At 39.5% G+C, this 11,122-nt stretch overlaps 1 protein-coding gene across 1 annotated transcript in view; it reads right to left on the reverse strand.

Moving 5' to 3' along the window:
* RC3H1 (ring finger and CCCH-type domains 1) overlaps window positions 1–10,722 on the reverse strand; it is a 91,962-nt gene extending 81,240 nt beyond the window's left edge. The window contains exon 1 of the mRNA XM_068541281.1: window positions 10,481–10,722. The gene's annotated coding sequence lies outside the window, so the exon portion shown is untranslated. The remainder of the gene's footprint in view (window positions 1–10,480) is intronic.
* Between the last annotated feature and the right edge of the window lie 400 nt (window positions 10,723–11,122).

Below are 11,122 nucleotides of genomic sequence, written 5' to 3' on the forward strand. Positions count from 1 at the left end.
AGACAATAAAAAGATCAGTGGATGCTAGAAGCTGGGGTAAGGAAGGATGAATACGCAGAGCAAAGAGGATTTTTAAAGCAATGAAAATATTCTGTATGATACTATAATAATGGATACCTGTCATTATACATTTGTGCAAATCACAGAATATATAACACCGAGAGTGAACCCTAATATATGGACTTTAAGCATCAATGTAAGTTCATCAATTGTAATTAACGTACCACTCTGGCGGTGGATGTTGATAATAAGGGTGGCTATGCATGTGTGGAGGCAGCTGAGTATGCGGGAAATCTTCGTACCTTCCTCTCAATTTTACTGTGAACCTAAGACTACTCTAAAACAAACAAATCAACCAACCAACTAAGTCTTTTAAAAACAAAAAATACTGAAAAAAAAAAAAAATCAACAAGTGAACCTGAAATCTCTCTCAAAAATGGAGATTCTATTGACAGGATTTTGCTCCCCGCCCATTCTTTCCCCTCTGCCCCTCACCATTTTGTCATGATACACTTAAGACGCTTAAAGTTTTAACACTCTGAGAACAATGAATTAAATAATGCACGTCACTATGGGAATAGGTACTACAACTTCAATATTCAAAGATGCTGTCATGACATTAACTGTTCTAAGCTTTGTGATATTCTAAGTTACTCTTACATGTTTTTAAAGAGATTTAAATATTACATTTTCTACTCTAAGGATTTTCTTATTTCAAAAAACCCTCTCTCTCTCCTGCCCTCATTTTTTCTAACGCAGTAGAAAGAGAATATATTGGAAGGAACTTTTGTGTCCCTATGAGCAGATTTTGTCAACTGCAAACCTACATAATAAAATGACATTTCTGAAAAAATTGACTCAGATAACTCATAACTCAACTTTTCTAAATATAAGGAGAGCCTTATGTTTTAAAAAAGTTTTTAATAAATTTAAAGAGAGGACAGATTCGAGCAAAGAGTGACAGTTTTAATCAAAACAGTAATTAATGTAAAAGCTGACATATAAAACATGGGTTTTAAGAGCAGTAATTATAGGGAAAGCATTTCAAAATGAAGTTTAAAATTCAGGCTTTTTTTTTTTTTTAAATACAGTACTTAAACATGGAAGACTACTACTCTTTAACAGAATGTCTCCACAAAAATGAACTTTTGAGCAAGCATAACCAGTATACAGAGAAGATCAAATCAAGACCTTACACAGTATAGCTGTTTTCAGCAAAAGTAGAGGTAAAGCTTACCCCAAAAGAAAGGCAAAAGAGCTCTGGAAACTTTAACATGGTAATTTAAAGAATGTTTAAGAAGGTACAAGTTCATGTGGTAACCAAATTGGATTTTACAAAGTATTTGAATAGAATACAAATGTAAATCAGTACCAATAGAGAATTCTGGATGGCAACACTCTTCAGTTAAATTCTATTCACCCTTACCAGGCAATTCATATTAGTACAGGTAATTAATTTTTATTATGTAAAGTGGATCACACACAGAAGAAAAAATATTTTTCCATAATAACTGAATTATAGAGAAATAAGATAAATTTCTTATTTAAGATAAGAAATAAGATAAACTTCTTCATTTCAAGTTCTAATTTTTTAAAGAATGAGTACATTAGTATTTATTAAATCTATAGCTAGAGCCTCTATAGTTTTGATTTATATTTTAAATTACATAGTACATAATCAAACAGTCCCCAATAATCTCTTCAAAAGTGACCGCAACTTTAAAATTAATTGTAAAAGCAATCCCAACTAGTGGAGATCCCAAGAGAGAACTAGAAAAAGGAGTTCTAGATTCTAATCTCAACTCTGCCAGTTATTAGCTCTGAGACCTGTTTATCTTTGATAAATATTCAAAAGGTTTAGAGAAAAAATAAGAAAGAAAAAGATGACTCCAGATTTTAGGGACAAGAAGAGTGGAGTAAAAGATGATGCCCTGATAAGAAACCGTATTATAATGGACAGCATCTGGAAAGGCTGATTCTTTGGGGGGAGAGTAAAGGATTTTAAATTATGTCAAGTTTAGGATTGCTGGCAGCACAAGCAAAAACATTGAAAAGGTAGGCTTAGGACAAATTGAGGCCATGCAAATGGTAAGTTCTCTGTGAGAGTGAATATAAATGGAGAACCGGACTTTGGTTTATATCAGCATTCTTCAATAGAACTTCCTGAGATGATGGAAATGTGCTATATCTGCATTTTCCAATATGGTAGCCACTAGCCACATGTGGCTATTGAGCCCCTGAAATGTCGCTGGTGCAACTGAGGAACTAAATTTAAAATTTTGATTTTAATTAATTAAAACTTAAATTTATCCATACAACAGAGTACTATTTAGCAATAAAAAGAAATGAGCTATCAAGTCACAGAGAGACATGGAAGAACCTTAAATGTACGTTGTTAAGTGAAAGAAGACAATCTCACCCATAGAACTGTACAACACAAAGAGTGAACCGTAATGTAAACTATGGACTTTAGTTAATAATTTGTCAATATTGGTTTATCAATTATAACAAATGTAAGATGTTAACAGAAATAACTGTGGGGGAAGGTATATATGGAAATTATACCTTCAGTGCAATTTTCTATAAACCTAAAACTGCTCTTAAAAAAAGTCCATTAAAGGACTTCCCTGGTGGTGCAGTGGTTAAGAATCCGCCTGCCAATGCAGGGGACACGGGTGCAAGCCCTGGTCCGGGAAGATCCCACATGCCACAGAGCAACTAAGCCCATGTGCCACAACTACTGAGCCTGTGCTCTAGAGCCCTCGAGCCACAACTACTGAGCCCACGTGCCACAACTACTGAAGCCCGCACGCCTAGAGCCCGTGCTCTACAACAAGAGAAGCCACTGCAATGAGAAGCCCGCGCACCGCAACGAAGAGTAGCCCCCGCTCGCCACAACTAGAGAAAGCCCGCACGCAGCAACAAAGACCCAACGCAGCCAAAACTAAATGAAATAAAATAATTAAAAAAAAAAAAGAAAGCACACTGCTTTAAAAAAAAAAAGTGCATTAAAAATTTTAAATTTAAGTAGTCATATGTAGCTAGTGGCTGATATTAAACAGCACAGGTCCATATTAATGAAAAGACTGATGTGGAAAGAAAATGAGAATGGTATTTCATTTCTGACCACCAACTCCATAAATACACAGTTTATTTGTATCTTGAATACTAACATTTGACAGCAGAAAATTTTCAAATATTCTAGATAAATAGCTTTCTAAAGTGATTTTTGTTAAACAAAATTTAAGGAAGAAAACAACATTTATTGAATGGGTGCTATACTATAGATATATGCTAACTCATTTAAATTACAAAACAATCCTTTAAAAGAAGATATTACCATTTGTTTTTAGAGATGAAGAATCATAAAGCTTATGTGACAAAAGATGGGAGCTTAGATACATCTGACTCCAAAGTGTATGTTCTAATATATTCTGTACATAGTTTTATGACTCCCAAAATCAAAAACATAAGTGAGGGCTTCCCTGGTGGCGCAGTGGTTGAGAATCTGCCTGCCAATGGGACACGGGTTCGAGCCCTGGTCTGGGAAGATTCCCACATGCCGCGGAGCAACTAGGCCCGTGAGCCACAATTACTGAGCCTGCGCGTCTGGGAGCCTGTGCTCCCAGAGAGGCCGCGATAGTAAGAGGTCCGCGCACCGCGATGAAGAGTGGCCCCCACTTGCTGCAACTAGAGAAAGCCCTCGCAGAGAAACGAAGACCCAACACAGCCATAAATAAAAAAAAATTTTTAAAAAGCGAATTTTCCCACAATGAATCTATCATCAGGAACAACAGGTTATATAGCAGAATACAGTAATTAATTAATGATATACTCAGAGTCTAAAAAAGTGGCCCTGCATTAAACTGCCCCATGCTAATGTGATTTTTACCTCATTACCCTACTTGCTGTCCATATTACCTAGAGTACCTTTACTCCCCCATCTAATTTGCATGTTTTAATCTGCTGTGAAATTAGAAAACAGCAGATTAAATTCTGCTGTGAAAATGTCAAACTTCTTAGAATTATGTACAGAGCAAGAGAGGTTCTAAGCCAGTGCCTTAGTGTAGATGATTTAGTTCATTAACTTTGTGATAAAGGTCTTTTTGTCTACTTATTCTCAATTGGGATCAGGTTAGATGATATACTGTTCTATAATAAAGCTAAGAATATAATGATCCTGTTTCATTCACAAATGTTCCACTAAACCATATTTTCAAGCATAGATCTCTAAACTTAACCTCATTTAAAGATGTTATTTTATGATTGAATGTATTAATTTAGTACACTAGCTTTCTAATAAATGTTACTATTAAAGATTAATCAGATGTACATAAACATAGAAATATTTAGAGTTGATATTTCCTGAAAAAAGTCACTATTAAAGAAAAGCAGGAATTTTACTGCATTGAGTTCTAAATATTCGTTATAATTCTTTTCATCACTTTTTAAGTTGTTCTTATAACTAAATTTAATAGTTAAATAAAATTTTCCTAAAAGGGGGGAAATTAGTATCAAAATTTAAATTCTTCTTCCCAATTTAGAGCTTCTGTATCTGTAAACCATTACAAATCTTTAACAGTAACATAAAATCTGTATTTCACTTCTCACCTTAATTGTTAAGATTTAAATTTAATTAGGGGAAGTACCTAATTTTGAATTTAAGTCAAAGCTGAAAGAAAAAAAGTCTGTTTATTTTCTCCCTCAATCAAACAAACAATTTTAAAAAGCTACAAACCAATTGCTTCTGTAACAGTGTCTATGTTTTTGGAGGGAGTCAGGTATAGAGCCAAGACCAAGGTTTCAAAGATTTTTATTCAACAAGCAGAGTGTCTGGCAAATCATAACTCTAAACAGCCTCAAAGATTAGCTGAATAAAAGTAATAAAGTTAGGGGACTTTCCTGGTGGTCCAGTGGTTAAGAATCCGCCTTCCAATGCAGGGGATGCAGGTTGGATCTCTGGTCGGGGAATTAACATCCCACATGACAAGGGGCAACTAAGCCCACGCGCTGCAACTACAGAGCCCACGTGCTCTAGAGCCCATGCACCACAACTAGAGAGGCCATGCACCACAACTAGAGAGCCCATGCACTCTGGAGCCCACGTGCCACGACTACTGAGCCAGTGTGCTCTGGAGCCCGCATGCCACAGCTAGAGAGAAACCCACGTGCCATAGCTAGAGAGAAGCCGGTGTGCCACAACAAAAGATTCCTGTGTGCTGCAACTGAGACCCGACGGAGCCAAAAATAAATAAATTAATTTAAAAAAAAGTAATAAAGTTAGATTCACACAGATTAAAGAGTTTCAATCTAACAATCATTTTCTAATATAACTTCATATAAGTCCTTGTCTATTAATATTCCAAGTTTCTTCTCTATATTAAGAAAAAACAAAAGCCAAACAAGCTGTAGATAAGACTATTCATCGCTCACATTTGTATAGAACATTAAAACTTAGTTAATTCTCACAACTCAACGAGGAAATACTAATGAGTCTGAGAGCTTAAGTACAACTTCTTTGGAGTGATCAAGATGAAAAGTTCGAACTGCTGTGACTTCCAACTTTTCTTCCATAAAGAATCCCTGGCAGCATGCCTACTGTACTTAGAGAAGAATGTAAAGAATGAGGTGGTTTTTGATTCCTAACAATCATATCCCAAAAATTTTTCCTGCAATTTCAATTATACATAGCACTCTTGCTCAATCTTGGCTCAAAATCATTTTATGTAATATTCATAAAGACAGAAAGTAGAATGGTGGTTGCCAGGGACTGGGGGAGAGGGGGATGGGGAGTAACTGCTCAATGGGCACAAGAGTTTCCTTTTGGGGTGATAAAATGTTTTGGAACTAAAGGTAGTGGTTGCACAACACTGTGAATGTACTGCCACTGAACTGTTTACTTTAAAATGGTTAATTTTATGTTATGCAATTTAAACCTCCATTTAAAAAAAAATTTATGTTAAGATATATAGACCACTGTAGAACTCTTCTTCAAAAACATTGCTACCACATTCAAACGCTATTTAGATCTTGGAGATATTTAGAAAAAAACGCATTACGAACTAAATTATTACCATATATGCACAGTAATGGGTGTGTACTGATATCAGTGCTAAAATGCTTGACAAACATCAAACATACCTTTATAAATAATCTCAAATAAATATAAATGAACCTTAAAACATTTATTTCTCTAGGGCAGAACATAATTTGAGTCAGTTCAACTGTGCATGTAAGATGAACTCAAATTTTTTACTAGAATTCTTTTCTCAAACCTCAATCAGGAAAATATTGTGAACTGACAAGAAATGTCTAACATTACATAGAGTAAATAAGAATATAAGAAGTAAACAGACACAAATCTGACCAATAATGGATATAAATAAATATGCTAAAGCTAACTGTCTTGGGGATGCAGCACAACATCACTTCAGATTAAGTAAACTTCACACTTCAAAATGTATAGAATCGGGACTTCCCTGGTGGTGCAGTGGTTAAGACTCCATGCTCCCAATGCAGGGGGCCGGGGTTCGAACCCTGCTCAGGGAACTAGATCCCACATGCATGCTGCAACTAAGAGTTCGCATGCCACAACTAAGACCCGGCGCAACCAAATAAAAATAAATAAATATTTAAAAAAAGAGAAAATGTATAGAATCAACATTAAGAAACTTTGGAGTAAGAAAAATTCCTTTATATAAATGGCTGACAAAATTAATATTATGCTATAACCTCCAAGGCTAGTCCAAATCCAGTCTAGACTCCAGGATTAAACAAAAAAGAAGGCGATCTTAAAGAAGATCCTAACGAACAGGCTGATTTTGAAATCTGTGAGTGTTCTGATGCAGGTCAATCTGAGAATTTAAATCCACTTGAATCCAATCCGAAAGAACACCTCAACTCCTGAGCATGGACATAGCCAAAGCTAAACCAGGTCAGTATACCTTGCCAAGGAACATCCTGCTCTGAAGTGTCCGCCAAACAAGGATCACTTATCAGTTTATTCTTCACTTTACTGGGTGCCAACCATTGGCAAGATATATGTACGAGTGGACTGATTAGACCCCACCGAACTCCATTTCAAGTTCTAATATCTGGAGGTAAAAAACACTGCAGAATTCTAAATGGTCTATGGCTTTAAAAAATTATAAATGAAGAATTCCAAATGTTAGCTGACCTGACTTTAACACTACCGAATGTTACTAAAGTCATTTTTAAACTTCCCCTAAGGGACTTCCCTGGTGGCGCAGTGGTTAAAAATCTGCTTGCCAATGTAGGGGATGCGGGTTCGAGCCCTGGTCCAGGAAGATCCCACATGCCACGGAGCAACTAAGCCCATGCGTCACAACTACTGAGCCTGTGCTCTAGAGCTCGCGAGCCACAACTACTGAGCCCGCGTGCCACAACTACCGGAGCCCGTGCTCCACAACGAGAAGCCACCACAATGAGAAGCCCACGCACTGCAACAAAGAGTAGCCCCTGCTCACCGCAACTAGAGAAAGCCTGCGCGCAGCAATGAAGACCAAACGCAGACAAAAATAAATAAATAAATTTATTAAAAAGACTAAAAATAAAAAAAAATAAAACTTTCATTATTTATTTCAAAGGCACAACTTAGTTAACTGCTTATATAACAAATTAAAGCCATGAAACAATTACAGCAATACCACAAATTTGTCCTATGTAAACGGTATGAGTTTCTATATTTACGGCATTCAGATCTGTTAAAAACAAATGTAAGTGCTTCTTTGGTAATTCACACGAGTAAATACGTTCTCAAACTTATAAGTGAATATTTGGCCGTGTACAAATAATGATAATAGAAAAGATATTAGAGCTAAAGGCAAGCACAGTATTACAAAACACAGTTCATGGTTTTAAAAAAAAAGGAATCCGTCAATACAGGAGATGCTTCAAAGTTTAACCCTGGGACATATGGCAGCAGTAGCAATAGTAAAGCATCTAATTTGTGTCACAAGACTTCAGTTTGAGTAAGCTTTTTTACCTATTAATTAAGCGGCCTTTTTGCTAGTTATAGCTACTTAGCTTCGCCTAAGCCTCAGATTCTTCCTATATTACAGACTAATTAGGAGGAATAAATGAGAATATTTTTACTCATTTACTCATTTAACAAATGTGCTTTGAAAAACTTATTTTAAATTTTTTATGTACAAAAAAAAACCCTTTCAAATTTCTCCAAACGAAACAAACATATATTAACTTTTAATATTACCGAGAAAATACAAATCTAATTTTTAAGCTATGGTCCCAAAACTTCTTGGAAGAAAATTCTTAAATATAACTTGAGAAAATCTGAACTGACATAATCGGAATAAACACTGATACTGAAGACATAACAATTGAGGGATCACATCTTAAAACAGCCTGACACAAATAAAAACAGAATTCTATATCAAGCATAAATTGGGACCCAGACTCAATGACTGCTGGGTCAGCATCTAATTTCAAACACAAAACCTTAACACTTAAAAATCTTTGTTTTTAGGAAACTGATGAGGCAAATTAGTCCTTGACACAACATAAGATTTGTTTTCACAACAAAGCACACTGACCACTTACAAATTCGTATGTTACTACAATTGTTCTAATAGGTTTAGAGTCACAGATAATTTCAAGTATCATTATGAGATAGAGTTCACTTGCATTCTGTACCAACCTAACAAAATTCAGCAAAAAAAATTGATTGATTAAATCATGACTTTGAACACTCAAAAAAAAAAACGCCCCTTTTGAAATTTATTCCCAGAAAATTCACATCAGCAGAAGCCATGTGAAAGTTGTTCTTTCCCCACTCCCTAAAAAGTCAAAACATCCACATTATTTATACTAGGCTTAAAATGAAAGTCATTCATATTCATCCATTATACTTCAATCCTAAGCAACAATAAAACAGTCCAACCTCCAGGTTTATTCAATTTCTAGTCTATTTACTGTCAACTCTTGTGGAAGAACCAAGGCCCAGTGCCTCTCATTAAACTTCATATAACCTGAAAATGCTCTGAATTACAACAGATATGGACAATTCTCATTAGAAATTCACCTTAAAAATGGGTGAAAGATATTAATTGGCATTTTCTCTGCCCAGCACAGGTCCTTTTAAGAACGCGAACTAGATGGACCACGCAATTTAATATTAAATAGTGGAAAGCAGTCTTTTAGAGACATCCAAACAATTTTAATATAAATTCTCCATACGTATAGAAACTGACATAGAAATAACTTGGATAATTTTCCCCTTCACTTGGAAAGGTACATGATAGATGTCCTGAGAAATTAAGTTTAGGAGAAATAGTAGTTAACTGTTGAAGTTTCAGAAATCACTATGCAGGGCAACTATAATGAGGAGCCGTCTCTTTTTCAGCCTAAACATTCAATACAGAACAGTTGTTCCCAGTTTTTGAAAATTATTAAAAAAGAAAAGTAGTTCTAGCCTGGAGACGAAGCTCTTCTGTCTCCTGAAAAAACTGCTTCATTAGGTCCATTTTATGCTAGTTAACATTGTTTCTTATGCGGCACATTAATAATTCACAACGGTTCCTTTGAAGAAAAAAGTTCTATTCAAACATTACAATTCGTCTTCGCGTTGCCAGCAAGCGGCTTTGTTTCCAGTTTCAGGGACTATTCTGGGATGTCAAGAGTTACATTATCTACTGTTCCAAAAGGGCCCTAGTTCCACTCTCACCGGGACGTGGGCAAAACTGTTTAGAGAGAACTGATGCCTAGAAATGTTTAAAGAGGAACATCCTTCAGCCCTCTATCTCTCTCCATCCCTTGACAATCCCATTTTACCAGGCAGAATTGTTGGTGTTGCTGCACTTAAATTTTTTTGAAAAACACCTGCAAACACAACCTCCCCAGCGCCGCCAGGAAGAAAAAAAAAAGACTATCGGGCTCGATCTGCAGTAGCTCCAGGGAAACAGACATCGTAAAACCCATTTGGCCGAGGAACAGGAGTGCTTAAGGGGGAGGGGGAGGGAGCAGCCTTGAGGTGCAGGCGGCGCCTGTTTACAGACGCCCTCACTTCCCCCACCCCCACAGACTGGGGGTCCAAAAAGCATTTCCCGAGCGCACTCTACTCCCGCCAAGGCCCTCGGACGAACAGCGGGGCTGGGCAGCCCTGTGGCCCCCCTCCCTCTGGCCGAACCCTCCCTCGCCCTCCCTTCGACCAGGGCGGCGTCTGCAACTCCCCACGGCCTACCCACCCCGGCAGGCCCTCCAGGCGGCACGCGGAGGCCCGAGGCCTAAAGGACGCCGGGCACTGACAAGCCCCTCGGCCGCCGGCGGGGCCTGAGGCCGGGCGGGCGGACGCTACGGCCGAGGAGCCGAGGGCGGCCGAGGACAGCCCCTGCCCCGCCGCGGCTGCCTATTGTTCCCGACGGAGGCCGGGCCGCAGCCGCCCGGCTCCCCACGCCGCTGCCGCCGCCGCCGCCGCCGCCGCCGCCGCCTGCCGCTCGCTCACCGCGCTGGTCCGAGCAGCAGCTCCTCTCAGCTCCGAGTCCCGGCGGCCGTCGCCACCGCCGCGGCAGCCACCGCCGCCGCCAATGCCACCGTCGACTCTGACTCTGTCCCAGGCCGCCGGACCACGGCCGCCGCTGCCACCGCCAGCGCCGCCTCCGGCCTCCCACCTGCTGCTGAGGCTGCTCCTGCAGCAGGGGCCATCTTGTTGGTCTGCCTCCTCTTCCTCCTCCTCCTCCTCCTCCTCCTCCGCCCCGTCGCTCGTTGTCCTCGTCCCCTTCCTCTTCCTCGGGCTCCGGCCCGCCCCAGAGACTGGGGCGGAGACCAGAGTGAGGCCCCTCCTTCTGGGGGCGGGGCAAGAGGACGGGCGGGGCGGGCGCGGGAGCAAAGCTCTGAGTCACCGGCCACCAACGCCCGGGAGGGAGGGTGGTGTCGCTTACCGCCTGGACCCAGAGCGCACCACCCCCTGAGCAGAAGAACTGGTCCACCAGCGCCTCGGCGCCCAGCGGGCAAGTGGCCAGATGGTGAATTGGAAAATTTCTGACGTTTGCATCCAATCCCGCGCTTACCTCTCCTCCTTGGCCTTCTCTTAGCCTCGTCCCTCTGCTCTTGTTTCTTTTTCACATCTCTCCTCCTCCACCCCAGA

The sequence above is a fragment of the Eschrichtius robustus genome, chromosome 3 (assembly GCF_028021215.1).
Source record: "Eschrichtius robustus isolate mEscRob2 chromosome 3, mEscRob2.pri, whole genome shotgun sequence".
Taxonomy (NCBI): Eukaryota; Metazoa; Chordata; class Mammalia; order Artiodactyla; family Eschrichtiidae; genus Eschrichtius; species Eschrichtius robustus.